Raw genomic sequence first — 8,392 nt, 5'->3', positions numbered from 1 at the left:
GGCCAGTTAGCTTAACATCTGCCGGCTGGTGGCACAATGGCTTCAGTGCCAGACTCCAGAGCGAAGGCTCCCAAGTTCGAATCCAAGTTTGTCACATTGTCACAAACGTTGGTCATAACGTTGGTGACAAAGTTCGAATCCGTGCTGGGTTGAGCGTCGAGCTACCCACTCGGCCTCATAAAAAATACAAGGGTCGAGTCAGGAATGTTCATATTGTTACGTACTATCTTACCAGCAAAGATAGAAGTGTCTGTTGGAGTCTGGTACTATTTTGAAAACAGTGTTTATTAGTAAAATATACAAATCAATATCAACAATGCAAATATACAGATAATACACGTTAGCAATACTAAACCTAAAAGTGTGGGTATAATAATAATCAATAATAAACAAGCTCTATCGATGTCTAGGGGATAATGAATTATCATGGGAAAGTATAAAGTTCAGTTCGGTTCATGTAGGCTGAGGTAGTTGTTGGTTCTGGTGTTTTAATCGTTGGAGAGAGAGAGAGAGAGAAAGAGAGAGCGAGCAAACAGTAACAGCTATTGTCTTGCAAACCTTCCTTTATGATCCTGATCCGTCGATGTGTTGTTGTGGCCATTCAGGTATAACCCCTCTGTCCTTTAGCTAGACCGTTCTTCTGTGGTGGACTCATCACCCAGGCAAGGGTGGACACACACACAAGCCCCCACTGGCCTCACTATAAACACTGAGAGTTCAAATTGACCGATCCTTCGTTCGGTCTCCGATGCCCCCCACTTTTCTCGTGGGTTCCAACACTTAAACAGTGCTCACTAGTGTGTCTCTTGGTGTGTCTGAGGGGTGTCTCCCCAGACCTCACTTTTATCCCTACTCACGGGGTCTCAGGTGTCAATCAGTTTTGAATGGCTTAGCCCACCAAACCAGCCCACTCCGGCTGTCCACTGAGGAATTTTAATGAACAGAATGGTACCAAGTAAACAGCCCTCTCCGGAGCCGTGAGTCTTACAGGAGTCATAATATGGTCTCTCTCCCCCGGTGTTATCTCTCCCTTGTCTGAAGCAAATGTTCCAGTCCCAGTATGTTTTGTTCCATCTCTTTCTCTCTCATTAACAGCCTGGCAACAGTAACGGTTTGTAATTCTCCCAGGGGAGGGGGACATGGGCAACCTTGCACCCTTCTGCCCATCAGAGCTGTTCATCCTTTGTAACAATATCATGACCCGGTTAATCCGAAAGGAGACCAATCCTGACACCACGCACCAGACAAGAATGGCTGACTGTCTGGTGTACACACTAAAAAAAAGCTTAACATCTGTAGTTGGGAAAATGTTTGAAGCTGTCATTAAGGAAGAAATAGCGAAACATTTAGAAAGGAGTGGTTCCATTAGACAGACGCAGCATGGATTCAGAAAGGGCAGGTCCTGTTTGACAAACTTACTGGAGTTCTTTGAGGACATAATGAGTGCAGTGGATAGAGGAGAACAGCTGGATGTCGTATACTTGGATTTTCAGAAGGCATTCACTAAAGTGCCACACAAGAGACATAAATAAGATACGGATGCATGGAGTCAGAGGAAGTGTATTGGCATGGGTAGTGTATTGGTTAACGAATAGAAGGCAAAGAGTTGATAGAAATGGGTGTTTCTCCGGTTGGCAGTCAGTGGTGAGTGGGGTGCCGCAGGGGTCGGTGCTGGGCCCACAGCTGTTTACCATTTACATTGATGATCTGGAAGAGGGGACTGAGTGTAGCGTAGCAAAATTTGCTGATGACACTAAACTGAGTGGAAAAGCAAATTGTACAGAGGATGTGGAGAGTCTGCAGAGGGATACAGATAGGTTAAGTGAGTGGGCCAAGGTCTGGCAGATGGAATACAACGTTTGTAAATGTGTTATCATCCACTTTAGAAGAAATAATAGAAGAACAGATTATTATTTAAATGGTGGAAGATTGCAGCATGCTGTTGTGCAAAGGGACTTGGGAGTGCTTGTTCATGAATAGCAAAAAGTTGGCTTGCAGGTACAACAGGTTATTAAGAAGGCAAACAGAATGTTGGTCTTCATTACTAGAGGAAATTCAAGAGCAGGGAAGTCGTGCTGCAACTATACAGGGTACTGGTGAGGCCGCAACTGGAGTACTGTGTGCAGTTCTGGTCTCCATACTTGAGGAAGGATATACTGGCTTTGGAGGCAGTGCAGAGGAGGTTCACCAGGTTGATTCCAGGGATGAAGGGGTTAGCCTATTAGGAGAGATTGAGTCGCCTGGGACTATACTCTCTGGAATTCAGAAGAATGAGAGGGGATCTTATAGAAACATACAAAATTTTGAAAGGGATAGATAAGATAGAAGTAGGAAAGTTGTTTCCATTGGTAGGTGAGACTAGAACTAGGAGACATTGCCTCAAGATTCAGGGGAGAAGATTTAGGACAGAGATGAGGAGAAACTGTTTTTCCCAGAGAGTGGTGAATCTGTGGAATTCTCTGCCCAGGGAAGCAGTTGAGGCTTTTTCACTAAATATGTTTAAGAAACAGTTAGATAGATTTTTACATAATAGGGGAATTAAGGGTTATGGGGAAAAGGCAGGTAGATGGAGCTGAGTATACAGACAGATCAGCCATGATCTTATCGAATGGCGGGGCAGGCTCGATGGGCCGGATGGTCTACTCCTTCTCCTATTTCTTATGTTCTTATTTCAGGAATGAAGGGGTTAACATATGAGGAATGTTTGGCAGCTTTGGGCCTCACTGGAATTTAGAAGAACGCGTGGGGATCTCATTGAAACCTACTGTATGTTGAAAGGACCAGATAGGGTGGATGTGGAGAGGATGTTTCCTCTGGTGGAGGGTATCCAGAACTAGAGGGCCCAGCCTCAAAATTGAAGGACAACCCTTTAGAACAGAGATAAGGAGGAATGTTTGTAGCCATAGAGTAGTGAATCTGTGGAATGCTCTGCCACAGACTGCAGTGGAGGCCAAATCCTGGGTATATTTAGAGTGAAAATTGATAGTTTCCTGATTGGTCAGGGCATCAAAGGTTATGGTGAGAAGGCAGGTGTATGGGGTTGAGTGGGATCCAGGATTAGCCAGGATGGAATGGTGGAGCAGAGTCGATGGGCTGAATGGCCTAATTCTATTCCTACGTCTTATGATTTTTCAAATATTACTTAAGTATTAAATACACAACACCGCACATTTCAAGATGGAGTATTTTCTGAGTAATTTGGCAAATTGGTTTATATTTCTTGCCTGTTCCATGGGACAATAAAAAACAAGTTTTGCATCCTGTTGATACAGATCACTCGTCACAAGAGTAGCAGAGGGGAAAACAACAACCGAATGCAGACAGAGCAGGTAGACCATAAACAGTGAGGTCATAACGAGGTAGATTGTGAGGTTCAGAGTCCGTATTATTATTCTAGGGGTCTGTTCGATAGTCTTACAACAACAGCAGGACAGAAGCTTCTAGACTGTTCTATCTTCTGCCCGGAGGGAGAGAAGAGAAGAGAGAGTGGGTGGGGTCTTTGATTATTCTGTTTGACTGAGATCTGATTGGAATTTACAGAATTTTCCTTGCAGGCATGTGGCAAAGGTAATGTCGAAGTAGTTATGGGGGATTTCAACATGCAGGTGGACTGGGAGAATCAGGTTGGTGCTGGACCCCAGGTTAGGGAGTTTGTAGAGTGCCTACGGGATGCATTCTTGGAACAGCTTGTACGAGAGCCGACCAGGGACAAGGCTATTCTGGATTTAGTGTTGTGTAATGAACAGGATTTGATAAGCGATCTTGAAGTAAAGGAGCCATTAGGAGGTAGTGACCATAATATGATAAGTTTTTATCTGCAATTTGAGAAGGATAAGGGCAGATCGGATGTGTCAGTGTTGCAGTTGAACAAAGGAGGCTATGGAGCCATGAGGGAGGAGCTGGCCAAAGTTAACTGGACGGATATCATAGCAGAAAAGACAGTGGAACAGCAATGGCAGGTATTCTTGGGAATAATGCACAAGGTGCAAAATCAGTTCATCCCCCAGAGAAGGATGGATTCAAAGGGGGGAAAGGGGCCACAGTGATTGACAAAGGAAGTCAGAGATTGCATAGCATTAAAAAAAAGGAAGTATGACAGAGCTAAGGTGAGTGGGAAGACAGATGATTGGGAAATTTTTAAGGAACAACAGAAAAAGGCAATACGGGGAGAAAAAATGAGGTATGAACGCAAGCTAGCCAGGAATATAAAGGAGGATAGCAAAAGCTTTTTTAGGTATGTGAAGAGAAAGAAGATAGTTAAGAACAATGTTGGGCCCTTGAAGAATGAATTGGGTGAAATTGTTATGGGAAACAGAGAAATGGCAGAAGAATTTAATAAGTACTTTAGATCTGTCTTCACTAGGGAAGACACAAGCAATCTCCCAAATGTATGGATGGACCAAGGACATAGGGTAACAGAGGAAATGAAACAGATTGACATTAGGAAGGAAACGGTGATGAGTAGACTGATGGGACTGAAGGCTGACAAATCCCCAGGTCCAGATGGTCTGCATCCTAGGGTACTAAAGGAGGTGGCTCTGGAAATTGCGGATGCATTGGTAATCATTTTCCAATGTTCCTTAGATTCAGGATCAGTTCCTGAGGACTGGAGAATGGCTAATGTTATCCCACTTTTTAAGAAAGGAGGGAGGGAGAAAACAGAGAACTATCGTCCTGTCAGCCTAACATCAGTAGTGGGGAAGATGCTAGAGTCCATTATTAAAGATGAAATAGTGGCATATCTAGATAGCAGTGATAGGATTGGGCCGAGCCAGCATGGATTTACTAAGGGCAAATCATGCTTGACTAATCTATTGGAGTTTTTCGAGGATGTAACCAGGAAGTTAGACAAGGGAGATCCAGTGGATGTAGTGTACCTTGATTTTCAGAAGGCATTTGATAAGGTCCCACATAAGAGATTGGTGGGTAGAATCAGAGCTCATGGCATTGGGGGGAAGATATTGACATGGATAGAAAACTGTTTGGCAGATAGAAAGCAAAGGGTAGCGGTGAATGGGTGTTTCTCGGAATGGCAAGTGGTGACTAGTGGGGTGCCACAGGGCTCGGTATTGGGACCACAGCTGTTTACCATTTACATCAACGATTTAGATGAAGACATTGAGAATAACATCAGCAAGTTTGCTGATGATTCTAAACTGGGTGGCAGTGTGACATGTGATGAGGATGATAGGAGAATTCAGGGTGACTTGGATAGGCTGTGTGAGTGGGCAGATACTTGGCAGATGACGTTTAATGTGAATAAGTGTGAGGTTATCCACTTTGGGAGTAAGATCAGGAAGGCAGATTATTATCTGAACGGTGTAGAGTTAGGTAAGGGAGAAATACAAAGAGATCTGGGAGTCCTTGTTCATCAGTCACTGAAGGTGAATGAGCAAGTGCAGCAGGCAGTGAAGAAGGCTAATGGAATGTTGGCCTTTATTACAAAGGGAATTGAGTACAAGAGCAAGGAAATCCTTTTGCATTTGTACAGAGCCCTGGTGAGACCACACCTGGAGTATTGTGTACAGTTTTGGTCTCCAGGGTTAAGGAAGGACATCCTGGCTGTAGAGGAAGTGCAGCGTAGATTCACAAGGTTAATTCCTGGGATGTCCGGACTGTCTTACGCAGAGAGGTTAGAGAGACTGGGCTTGTATACGCTGGAATTAAGGAGATTGAGAGGGGATCTGATTGCAACATATAAGATTATTAAGGGATTGGACAAGATAGAGGCAGGAAATATGTTCCAGATGCTGGGAGAGTCCAGTATCAGAGGGCATGGTTTGAGAATAAGGGGTAGGTCATTTAGGACAGAGTTAAGGAAAAACTTCTTCTCCCAGAGAGTTGTGGGGGTCTGGAATGCACTGCCTCAGAAGGCAGTGGAGGCCAATTCTCTGGATGCTTTCAAGAAGGAGCTAGATAGGTATCTTATGGATAGGGGAATCAAGGGATATGGGGACAAGGCAGGAACTGAGTATTGATAGTAGATGATCATCCATGATCTCAGAATGGCGGTGCAGGCTTGAAGGGCCGAATGGTCTACTTCTGCTCCTATTGTCTATAATTCCGAAGGCTGGGTGCGGCGAGGATTCCACGGACCATAGGTTCTGGGACCAGAGGCCGGTGTGTCAGAATAAGGGGCGGCTGTCCAGGACTGGGATGAGGAGAAACATCTTCACCAGGATGGTGATACTGGAGTTCCCTACATCCTTGTTCGTCCATATGGAGATCAGTGGGAATGGGTCAGGAAAATAGCCTGAGGTGGGTCAGTGTGATCCAGGTGCAGGGGGTGAGACTCTCCTCGTGCCCATAGAACAGTCCAGCACAGGAACAGACCCTTCAGCCCACAATGTTGTGCCAACCAAATAGATTCCTCACTTACTGTTGTCAGGGTGTGAGTTCAATGCAAATTTAGCAAGAGTTTAACATCAGTTTAGTGAGTTCAGGGTATTCAGTGTGTGCTGGGGGGTGAAGTCATGGAGCTGTGTGTTGGGTTGTGAGTGACGGCTGTGGGGTAGGTGTGAGTGAGAGTGAATGGGCAGGTAGTTACTGCACCTGTTGGTGATTATGTGAGCGCTGCTTCCTGAGGTTGAGAGAGCAGCAGACTAGGCCTGAGTGTGGTGGAGACGGCATGGTATGGAAACAGCAATGCCCTTGAAAGGAAAAAGTAGTGTATACCGCCCAGACCCAGCCCACCACTGAGCCCAGAGTGTTGTCACACAAAAGCAGTGGTCATCAGGGACCCACACCCAGGCCAAGCTCTCTTCTCACAGGGAGTAGCGGTGAGGATGTGTGGGCCCTGTGGGGAAGCACAAGGGTGTGGGGTCACCAGAGGCAGATGACCTGACCCTCCTTCCCCTCTCCATCCTCCTACACCCTTTCCTTCCCCACCCTCCCCAACCCCTCCTCCCTCTCTGTCCTCTAACTCCCTCTCCTCCTACCCCCTCACCTAACCCATCCCTTCCTACCCTCCCTCCCGTCCTACCCTACCTCTCCTCCCTCTCCCACCCCTCCTCTCATACCTCGTCCCCTCCTCCCCTGTTACCCCCTCACCCTCCCTCTCCTCCTCTCTTACCTCGCCCTCCTTCCCCTCCTCCCCTTCCCCCTCCCCTCACACCTCTCCCCTCCTCCCCTCCCCTCCCCTTCTCGCCTCCTCCCCCTCCCTCTGCAGGAGTGGCGTGCAGCCGGGCGGCGGCGGGGCGGACCGGGTGGACGGGCGGACGGGGCGACGCCAGCCGGCGCTCTGCCAGCGGACTGGGGGGAAGGTGCGGCGCGCTGCTCCCGGGCGCCGGCAGAAGTTTGCGGGGCAGATGTTGAGCGGCGCCGGGGTGTGTCGGTCGGTACCCCGAGCAGAGGGCGGCTCCGGTGCCCGCGACGCCGCTGAGATGTCGCCCAGTGCGGCTGCTGGTTCCGGCATCCGACTGAAGCAGTGAGCGCTTCTCCCGGCAACCGGCGCCCCGGCATGTCCTCGGATTAAACTGAGAACCCCTCCCTCCCTCCCGCTCTCTCTCTCGGAGACAGGACCATATCCCAGCACGGAGCAGCCCGCCGAGCATGGAGATCGTTTGGGAATTATTTCTTATGCTTCACGCCAATCTGTTTCTCTCGGTCTCAGGTAGGAACTCGAGGACTCCCCGACCTCGCCAGACTGCGCAAAGTTGCCCAGAGGTGATGCGGATTGTTTCGGGGGGGAGCTGAGCTCTGGACCGGGTCGGGGGCAGCCTGGTCCTCCCCGCGGGCTCGGGATCTGGGCAAGGGGCGGAAGGTAGGATTGTCAGTGTGCGCAGGGAGAGAGGGGTCTCCGCTTCACCACCCAGGTCAGAGCGGAGGGAGGGACCCGCTTTCTCCCCCACCCCACCCCACCCCACCCCCTTCTCAGTCTCTGCCACCCCCGGTGAGGGTGACCGTGTTGCAGGAACCGCATCGCTCTCAGTACGGCTGGGGCTCAGGGAGAGGAGGGTCCTGGCGCTATTGTACTGCTCTGTGTGTGGGAGAGAGTGTGTGTCCCCGAGTGAATGGGGCAAGTGATCTACTTGTGACGGTGAGAGTGGCGAAGTATGTGTGCGGCTACTCGACCGATGTATGTATGTGCGCGTGTAAACAAGCTGTGCTGTTTGGTGCATAAGTGCGCTGTGTGTTAGTAACGGGGCGGTGAGTTTATTACACAAGCCGTATGTACGGTGTGTTGTGTGTTTGTACATACAAGCGGCTGCTGTGTACTGAACCTGTGTGTGTGTGTCGGCACACACGCACTCAGCCACTGTTGTATGTTTGCGTACAAGTGGCGTGTGTGTTGTGTACAAACAGTGTGTGTTTGTCTAAACAAGAGGCGTGTGTCTGTGGACGGAAGGTGTGCGTGATCATAGAGGCGCTGTGTGTGTACAAGTGTATTTGT

The 8,392-nt window shown here is 48.5% G+C and overlaps 1 long non-coding RNA gene across 1 annotated transcript in view; it reads left to right on the top strand.

Annotated features, from left to right (window-relative positions):
* The first annotated feature begins 7,164 nt into the window (after positions 1–7,164).
* Positions 7,165–8,392, top strand: part of LOC140714902 (uncharacterized) — a 152,107-nt gene continuing 150,879 nt past the window's right edge. The window contains exon 1 of the long non-coding RNA XR_012096027.1: positions 7,165–7,612. This is a non-coding gene — a long non-coding RNA (uncharacterized lncRNA). The remainder of the gene's footprint in view (positions 7,613–8,392) is intronic.

Source organism: Hemitrygon akajei, chromosome 22 (genome assembly GCF_048418815.1).
Source record: "Hemitrygon akajei chromosome 22, sHemAka1.3, whole genome shotgun sequence".
NCBI lineage: Eukaryota > Metazoa > Chordata > Chondrichthyes > Myliobatiformes > Dasyatidae > Hemitrygon > Hemitrygon akajei.
This window is presented reverse-complemented; position numbering and strand designations above follow the sequence as displayed.